The sequence below is a fragment of the Octodon degus genome, unplaced genomic scaffold (genome assembly GCF_000260255.1).
Source record: "Octodon degus isolate 3935 unplaced genomic scaffold, OctDeg1.0 scaffold00006, whole genome shotgun sequence".
NCBI classification, from domain to species: Eukaryota; Metazoa; Chordata; class Mammalia; order Rodentia; family Octodontidae; genus Octodon; species Octodon degus.
The window spans coordinates 31,562,955-31,571,847 of record NW_004524582.1 but is presented as its reverse complement, the minus strand read 5'-3'; positions in this window follow the sequence as shown (position 1 = coordinate 31,571,847).

The window sequence follows — 8,893 nt, the reverse complement described above, 5'->3', positions numbered from 1 at the left end:
TCCCTGCTCCCCTGTGGGCCCTGCAGTGTCCTCCAGGGCAGACCCTGTCCCCCGAGGTCAGAGGTGACAGATAGAGCTCTCAGCCAGCACTGTGACACTTCTGCAGGAGGATGCAGGAGGAGGTGTGTGGCACTAACACAGGCGACCAGCTCTGCCCTCCTCCTCCATATTCACAGGGGCAGAGCAGTGTTCCTCATGAGAGCCGCCCAGAAAGCTGCCGAATCACAAGTTCAAGGCCGGCCAGGGCAGCGTGGTGTCTCAGCAAGATCCTGAAACAAGCTAAACTGACTAAACTAAACTAAAAACTAAACTAAACACTAACCTAAACTGGCTGGGGAGTGTTTGATGTTCAAGGAATGTCTATGCTGTGAGAACAGACACCAGAACAAAAAGAAAAAGAGGGCACAAAGGACAACTTTTGGGAGAGGAGATGTCACTTCCACAAAACAAGAACAGCATGTTTGAATAAGGAAACAGCAGAAAATACGTATGAGCTATTAAAATGCTTAAATACACACACATGCACGCGCCACGTGATCAGATTATACAGTGACGTTTAGGGTTGTTAAAAGCATCACGGTAAAGGACACATTGGCACTAGTCCCCTGGCTCTCCCTAAACGCAGTCCATCATTTTGGCCACGGGACAAAATAATACAGTGGAAGCTGATGCTGCCTGCGGGCAGGCTGAGTGAGCGCCCAGGTTCAGTCCCTGGTGCTTCATGCTGTGCCAGTAATCCCAGCACCGGGGATGCTGAGACAGGAGGATAACTGCGAGGCGGAGCTGTCCAGTGAGACCCTGTACCAGATGGATGAATGAATGAATGAATGAATGAATGAATGAACATTCAAAAAAGAAAACAGGAAGGGCAGGCCTGCGAAAGCACAACAGCGCTCTCCTCTGAGTAGTCACAGGTCTGGCGTCCTGCAACTTCCGGCCCCGCCCGAAGTCACGTGACCAGGACGGGCCCTGTTTTCCGCGCTTCACAGCAGCCGGCAGCCAGGACAGCACCCAGGGGACACTCGCGAAGGAAGACTCCAGAACTGCTGCACAGTGGCGAACACTGTGGGATGCGCGTGTTTGAAGCAAGGGGGAGTATTTTTAGAGGAATTACTGCAATTGTCTTTTACTGTACTAAAATTTTTTTTAAAATTCTACACATTCATGGGCTGGGAAGATAGCTCAGTGGCATAAGTGCCTGCCTGGGAAGCACAAGGCCCTAAGTTTGAGCCTGGTACCAATAAATAAAATAAATAAACATATATATATATATTTTTTTAATTACCATACACACATAAGGAATAATATATATATGTATATTATTCCTTATGTGTGTATGGTAATTAAAATTTAAATTAATAGATAAAATGTCAGAGGATCTTTCAGAACAAAGACAAATAGCTCAGCGGATTAAGGCACCTGCAAGCAGGCGCAGGGGCCTGAGGTTCGATCCTGGGCCTGCCATGCCAGCCCGCTCCTGGGGCACGCTGAGAGGGCAGTTGAGACCGGGAGTCCCAGCTCTCAGGAGGCTATAAACAGGTGATCTAGTAGTGAGACCCTGAACACCCTGTAGACCCTTCCCTGAAATACAAAATAAATAAATAAACAAAGAACAAAGACAAATGATGAAGAATAAAAAATAGGAGAAAGTTTTTTAAATTAGAGACTTAAGAGCAAACACAAGACTAATATGGATTTTTTTCTTAAAAAAGATTTATGTGTTTGTTTATTTATGTATTTGGTGCAGGGTCTCACTATGCAGCTCAGACTCATAGTGACCCTCCTGGCTGGCACGGCACGGGGCCGGAATGTCATATGGAGCACCTGCGATTGAACCTGGGTCCTTGTACTTTCCGGGCAGGTGCTTAGCCTGCTGACCATCTCCTCACCCTAACATGAATTTCTAAAAGGAAAAAAGAAAATCCAGAGTTTAAAAGATTTTTACATGCATATTTTTTAAAGTGTCCCAGAACCAATGAATGGAAGTTTCCAGACTAAAGAAAGGTGTCAGCACTGTGACTGAAATTTCAAACAAAGAGAAAGAAAAGGGCCATCCTTAGAGGAGAGGCTTGTGGGTACTCAGAGCCTTGGAAGTGGCGCTTGAAGCTCTGAGCCAGTGAACAGCCTCTAATGGTCCATGGCAATGTGATTCTCAGCCGAGAATTTGATACCCAGTCAAACTAGCTGCCTGGTGTCAGGGGTGATGGAGACACTGTCAGAATGTCCTTGCTCCTTTCCTTGGGACACTACAGAGGCCTCTGTCCATGAGGCAGGGACCAAGGGAGGAGGCCTGTGAACTGAAAGCTCATTGGCTCTCACCCAGCAGGCAGTTGGTGGGTAGTGTGTGGGTGTCCACACCCGGGGAAGGGGAGCCCTGCCCAGCCTCTGTGCCCAGCAGCTTGAGGGGCTGGAGAGAGCTTCAGAGGAGCAGATGGGGACTAGGAGGTTCAGAGCTGTGTTAGGGCTTTGGGGAAAAGCAGTGGTAGGTGAGTGACAATTTTCAGAGCATCTTGTGGTAGAAAAATGGTGGCAGGAGGAGCAGTCACAAAGCCAGCTGACCCTGCACTGCACACTTCTCTGCCTGGTGAGTCAGTGATGTGGCCGTGTACCAACCCCTAAGGATCTGGTGCCCACGTTGAGAAACCAGGTCATTGATGGGAGGGACGCCTCAGCATGCCTCATCCTGAGTGTGGGGCTGCAGCAGGGTCGCTGGGGGCCAGGACTTTCGTGCCTGATGCTGCCACAGTGCAGCCTGGAGCAGTAGGCTGGGGTCCCCATCTGGAGAAGTGGGAGTGCTCCTGCTTTTTCTGCTAGCACTTGTGAGCACATGGGGAGCCCCAGGGAGGATGAGATGAGAGGGAGGCTGGGTATTGTGACAGAGCAGATCAGAGGTGGGGCGGCTCAGTGTGGGCTCCAGGCAGCGGCCACCTCAGGGACCTGTTAGAAATGCCAACTTGTGCACCCATCCCAGAGAGCCTGGAGAAGAAACTGGAGGGGAAGAGAACCTGTCACAGGCAGCCCTGATAGAGGACCATAGATCCGGGGACACACCAGGCCACTGTGTTGCAAGCAGTTCCACAACCCTCTGTGGCCACTAAGGGCCTTGCTGTCAGTAGAGCCCGACGTGTGGGCTGGGGATGTAGCTCAGTGGCATGGTGCCTGCCTGGTAAGCACGAGGCTGTGAGCTCAAGTGTAGCCCAGTATGGCCCTGCCACTGCTGAGCACGGGAATCCAGAGCTATTTCAGCTGCCTGCTTTGTCCGCTCTACTCAGCAGGCAGGTGAGGTGTAGAGTAACCTGCTTCCTGGGGGGCCTTTAACATGTCACCTCCAGCCACCCCGACACGGCCCTAACCCCCATACTCCCCTCGATGCTGGGAATGGGCCACATGATGAGAGAGGGTGACTGAGTCTCTCTGTGGTATATACCAACGAGACCAGTTCCCAGAACTGCACGCTCCGGAGCCCCACGGCTCTGCCTCCTCTCTGCTTCGTCTTAGTCATTACCGTGCTTGGACACCGCCATCCCGCCTTCAGCCTCAAACTCTCGTGTGCGTGAATCTACTACTGAACACAGCACAGCATCTGGTGAGACAATCATGTGCCCGAAGCCCGCCCAAGAACACACTTTGGGGAGCATCCTAAACCCAAACTGTAGCAACCCCCCTCACACACACACGGATCCAAGGCAGCACCCCAGGCCAGTGTTCGCAGTTAGGACAGCCTCCCATCCCTCTTACAGCGCTCACAGGAAGCTCAAAGCAGAGGGCCGGGGTCTGCACTGGAGACCTGCCTCTGCCTCCTGGGGGCCCAGGGGTGCCTCCCTCCGTCACCCCTACCGGGGACGTCTTGCTGGGAGAGAGCTCACACACGCAGGACTCGTCGCAGAGCCCGCAGTGGGCCCAGGCCCTGAGCGTGCAGATGGTCTCTAATCCAGATGTGGTCCCTGCTGTGCAGAAAGCCAGGCCATCGGAGGCTCAAGGGTGTGCGAGCCGGCAGCGCCTCCCAGAGGAGGTGACTGGAGATCCAACGCAGCAGAACACCTGCGAGCATTGGCAAGCACTGCAGGCAAAGGTGCAGCCTCTCAAGGCCCCGTGTGACCACTGGGGTCATTCGATGGCAAGGGATGCCAGAGGGAGGGACAAGAGGAGGCTGGAAGGAGGACCGTGAGGGGCACCAGTGGCCTCTGCAAGCTGGACAGACGAACCCGCCAGTGCACTGCAGTGTGACCTCGGCCCGCGGGTCCCTCTTGGGGCTTCTTTGGACAAGAACAAACATGCCTTGTCCCAAGCCACCAATGGGCTGTTCCTCACAGCAGCTTGTGGAAGGCTGCTGTAGAGAAAGGGAAGCACCTCGGGCCGGCTGGCAGCTCCCCCAGGCCACCTCAGTTTCCCTGTCTGTAGAGAAGGATGTGGACACCCATCTAAAGCTTCCTCCCTTTTCCCTTCAGCCTCTCCCCAGAGAGGCCAGCTGAGGTCAGGGCACCTGCACGGTTGCCATGACTACTGTCTCTAGGCCTGCAGCAGGGCCACTGGCAAGAACTTAGTGCAGCAGGGCTGTCACCCACACTACCTTCAGCCTGGCCCTGGCATCCGTGGACTGCGACCCTCTCCCCTTCTGCTCCCCAGCCAAGCGTTGCCCATCTCCACGCCCTCAAAGTGTCCCTGTCCTTGGCTAGGTGACTCCATCAGGAACCCCTCGGGATGCAGCTCAGTGCCCCTCGCCCGGCCCTTGCCAGCTGCTTCCCTGCTAGGCCATGGCAGCACAGGGCTCCCTGCGGTCCCCTTGCCCTGACTGCTCTGCTGCTTCCCCTCCAGAGCACCCGTGGCTCCTCCTACTGCCCCCCTCCCTCCCTCACACACACTGCTCAGGTGCCACCTGGGCCCCCTCCCCAGGAAGGCCTGGGGCCTCTGCACTTCTGCGGCCTCTGCAGAGCTGGCTCCCAGCATCTGAGGACCTGAGGTCTTCCTGGCCGTAGGGCCCCCTTTCCAGTCCTGCTGCCAGAAGCCAGTTCACAGGGTGAGGCCAGCGGCTACACAACCTTGCTTTGGTTCCAGCCCCACCAGGCGGGAGGAGGAGGGACAGTGGGGGCCCCACCGCATGCCCCCCAAGCCAGAAGCCCCATTGTCAGAGCCGCTCCAGCTGGGTTGCCAGGTAAGAGGTGCCAGCTCCGGGGGTCCAGATGGATTCAGAGCGAACATGCAGCGCGATCCACATCATGCAGCTTTGGGCAGGAGTCACCGGAAGTAACCCTGCCCTTCATGAGACCCGCATTCCAGACGGCGGTGCAGTTTTGTTTCTGGAATGTGTTCATCCTCTTTCGCAAGGTCAGGAGTGCTGGCCCGGCCCAGCCCAGTCCCTCAAGGGCCTGGTGCCAGCTGTGGGAGCCCAGGGCAGGGTTGCCCGGCCTGGCCCTCTGGATACGATCTGCAGGCTCCCGCTGGGTGGCAGCATTGTGCCACACATGGGCTTTGCACCCGCTCTGTGGTCCGTGCTGCCGCCCAGCGGCCTCTGGCCACTCTGCAGGCCTCGGGTTGCTGTGGGCCCCTCGGGCCATGCACAGCCCTGCTTCCAAAGGCCCTGACTCCCCAGGCTTCCTCTGCAGGGGCCCTAGAGTGCAGACAGTGTGCCCAGCCCACCGGAGGGTGGGGACCAGAGCAGGGCACTGGGGAAGGGACAGTCTCTTCCTCCCCTCTCCTGCTGGGTCTGCAGCTCTGCTGCCTGGAGCCTCCTTCTGCTGGGCACCTGCACATGGCACAGCCCACCCCAAGCCCTCACAGTAGACTCCACCTGGCTGCAGAGTGTGGGCCTGGTGGGAGCCCCCAACGCCACTCGCAGGCATTCGACTGCAACACTGGTGTCCCTGAACGCCGCTGATGGGAGCCCTTGGAGCACTCTGCTGATCCTGGTGACAAACAGTGAGAAATGCATCTCGTGTCACAGATGGGAAACCAAGGCACACATAAGCTGATGACAGAATGAACAGAGGACAGAGAGAGACCCAGACACGGATGAGGCCCTGCCAGCCTGGACCTCAGAGACCGTGGGCAGAGCCAGCTGAGCTAGAAGCCTCCTCACAGAAAGCACCAGGACTGTCTCCCTTCTGTCCAGTGGCAGAGTCAGGGGCTTCCCAGGCTCGGGGCACCAGACTGGGCACACCATGACATGCTGAGCAGAAAAATCCCAGCGTGTCCCCTTGGCCCTCTCCACCTGTGTCCCCAAGCCCTGCCCAGGCCAGAGGGCAGCATTGGCTCCCTGTGCCCCCAGCCCAGGGGCTCCCTGGGGATGTCCAAGGCCTCTGTCCACCCCTCACCCAAACAAGAGGTGGCCCTGAGCATAGCGGGGTGCTCATGACACCGCATTAACTGAAGGTCCCCAACGGAGGTCAAATGGAGGCTTGGGCTATACCTGGCCTACCACGGCTCCTCTTCTGTGCCTTCTTGGGGCTGGGGCTCCCAAGACCCGGCTGCACCGGGATGAGCTGGGGGCCACAGGGAAACATTGGGCATGGGCTGACCCAGGGGAGGGGGCCCTTGGCCCTGGAGGGAGCCCAGGCCTCATCCCTGCTGGGACCCTAACTATAGGCTTGCACCACAACGGAGCCCGTGATCTTCTGCCTTATGTCCCTGGGCAAAGCTATGAAGTCCCTGGCCGAGCCTGCCCTCCTGGGGTATGGGGCACCCTGCCAGACTCAACCCCCCCCCACCTTCTGCATCCCAAAGCCACGCCCTGGGCCTCCAGTGCCCAGCTCAGGGCTGACCTGGACACTGCCACCCCAGACTGGGCCTGGGTCTCTCCACCTACCTCGTCACAGAATGGGGGTCTGTGCAGGGACAAGGAGGCTCACAAGTTTAGCACCAGCTCCTGCCCCTGAGGTGCTGGGCCAAGGTCCCTCCCTGTCCCCAGTAAGCGCAAACAGGAGGCCATACCCTGCCGCTCAGGGACCCTGCAGTGGGCTCTGCTTGCTGCTGTCCCGAGGGCTGCTTGGCTGAATCCAAGTTTGGTGAGGCAGTTCTGATGTGAATGCAGGGTGGTGGCACCCTGCTGCTGTGGTCAGAGCCACAGGAGACCTGAAGTCCATGGAGCAAACAGGGATGCGGGTGAGGAGCAGGCAGAGCACCCCGAATCCCACGGCGCCACAGCATAGACTGGAACAGGACTGGGAGGCAGGGTCCTCCTGGCAGGTGACACCCTTCTGAGTCACCCTACACTCAGTGGTCAGCAGGAGCTTCTTGTGGGTTCTGGTGCTGTCCTGGGACAGGGGCTTTGGTGATGACCCTAGTGGAAGCACCCAGGAGTCAGATACCTCCATGCGTGGGATATCAAAGCTGCTGCTAGGCCCTTTTTGGTAGATGACAGCACAGAGCCGTCTCCTCCTGTGCCTGTCCCCTGGGCTGGTTTCCCTTGGACCTATTAGCACAGGAGCAGCAGATGTGGGACAGGAACTTTGTGTTTGGTTTTTTTTTTTTTTTTTTTCAGACCGTCTCATTATGAGCCCTGGGCTGGCCTTGAACTTACAGGGATCCTCCTGTCTCAGTCCCCTGAGTTCTGGGATTATAGATGTGCACCACCTCACCTAGCTGGGATAGACACTTTGAGGATACCCAGGGACAGAGGGGTCTCAAGAGGGTTCTAGGCACCATGCTGTGACCCTGTCCCTGGGTCCCACCATGTGAAGGAATGGGTGAACCATGCCACCTGGCTGGCCTGTTGGTCAGAATATTCCTTGTCCAGTGTCTGGTCATGCTGGTTGTGTGACATGGTGTCCTTGCTGGGGCAGCTAGGACCAGGCAGCATGGAAGGGGTCCACACAGCATTTGTCTGTGCCCCACCAGTTCTGGAGGTGTGGACAAGACCAGGCCTCCTGGGTCCCGCCCGGCTATCTCCAGCCCAACACCACCTCAACCTTCCTGTCTCCTCCTCCCCTTCACAAGGACTTTGTCATACAAGGCAAGGTGGCCTTTCTTCAGAGTGCCCTCCCCTGCTTCCAGGACTCAGGACATGCTAATGACCCTGCTTCCACACCAGGCCACACTCTGGGGCCCAGCAGGACTCAGTGTGAAGCCCAGGGGCCATGACTCCACTGTGCAGACAGACACGGAGAGCACCTCGCTTGTGCTGGTGAAGGCCAGCGTCTGTGGGGACCAAGGCTGGACATGGTGACTGCTCAGGAAAGGGGGGCCTGGGGGTTCCCTGGGGGGCATAGAGCATTGGTGTGGAGTTCTGTCTCCCACCGCCCCCCCGCAAAGCACAAGTTCTGCAAACCACTTAAAGCCACCATGAGGGTGGGCAGCTCACTCAGGAATAGAGAGGTGGTGCTTAATGGCGCTCGCTGCTCTCTGTACTCCTCAGCCAAGAAAGCGGTGCCCAGGCCTTCACTTGGTCCTGTGGCTCACCTGCCACACAGCGGGACCCAGAGCAGGTAGCTGCCGGATGCCCAAGTGGGCGAATGGAGGACAGCAGTGTGGGGCAGGCCAGCCTCAGCCCTTAGCCTGGCATAGGGAGACCCTTTGTGTGGCTTGCTGCATCTCCATGCTAAGTCTCTGTGGGAAGCACTGGGCTTCCTGCCGTACACCCTGCAGAGCCAGGGTGCAGCCAGAGGAAGGGGACCTAGAGGAGGCAGCAGTGTCCCATCACCTGGGGACCAAGGACAGAGTTCTAGGGCCAGGGTCATGCCTGAGAACACAGCTGGAGCCAGTGCAGGGACACCCCTGGGGAACATTGGAGCTGCGCAGCATCCGCGGGGTACCCTCAGGAATAGTGAGCTCCCCACCCACAGAGGCGTGCAAGTGAGCTATGATCAGCCATGGACTAGGAGTACTGTGAGACGCACCAATAGCACAAGCTGCACCAGGGACCACAGGAAGGGGGTCTGGGACTCGAGGCTTAGATGCC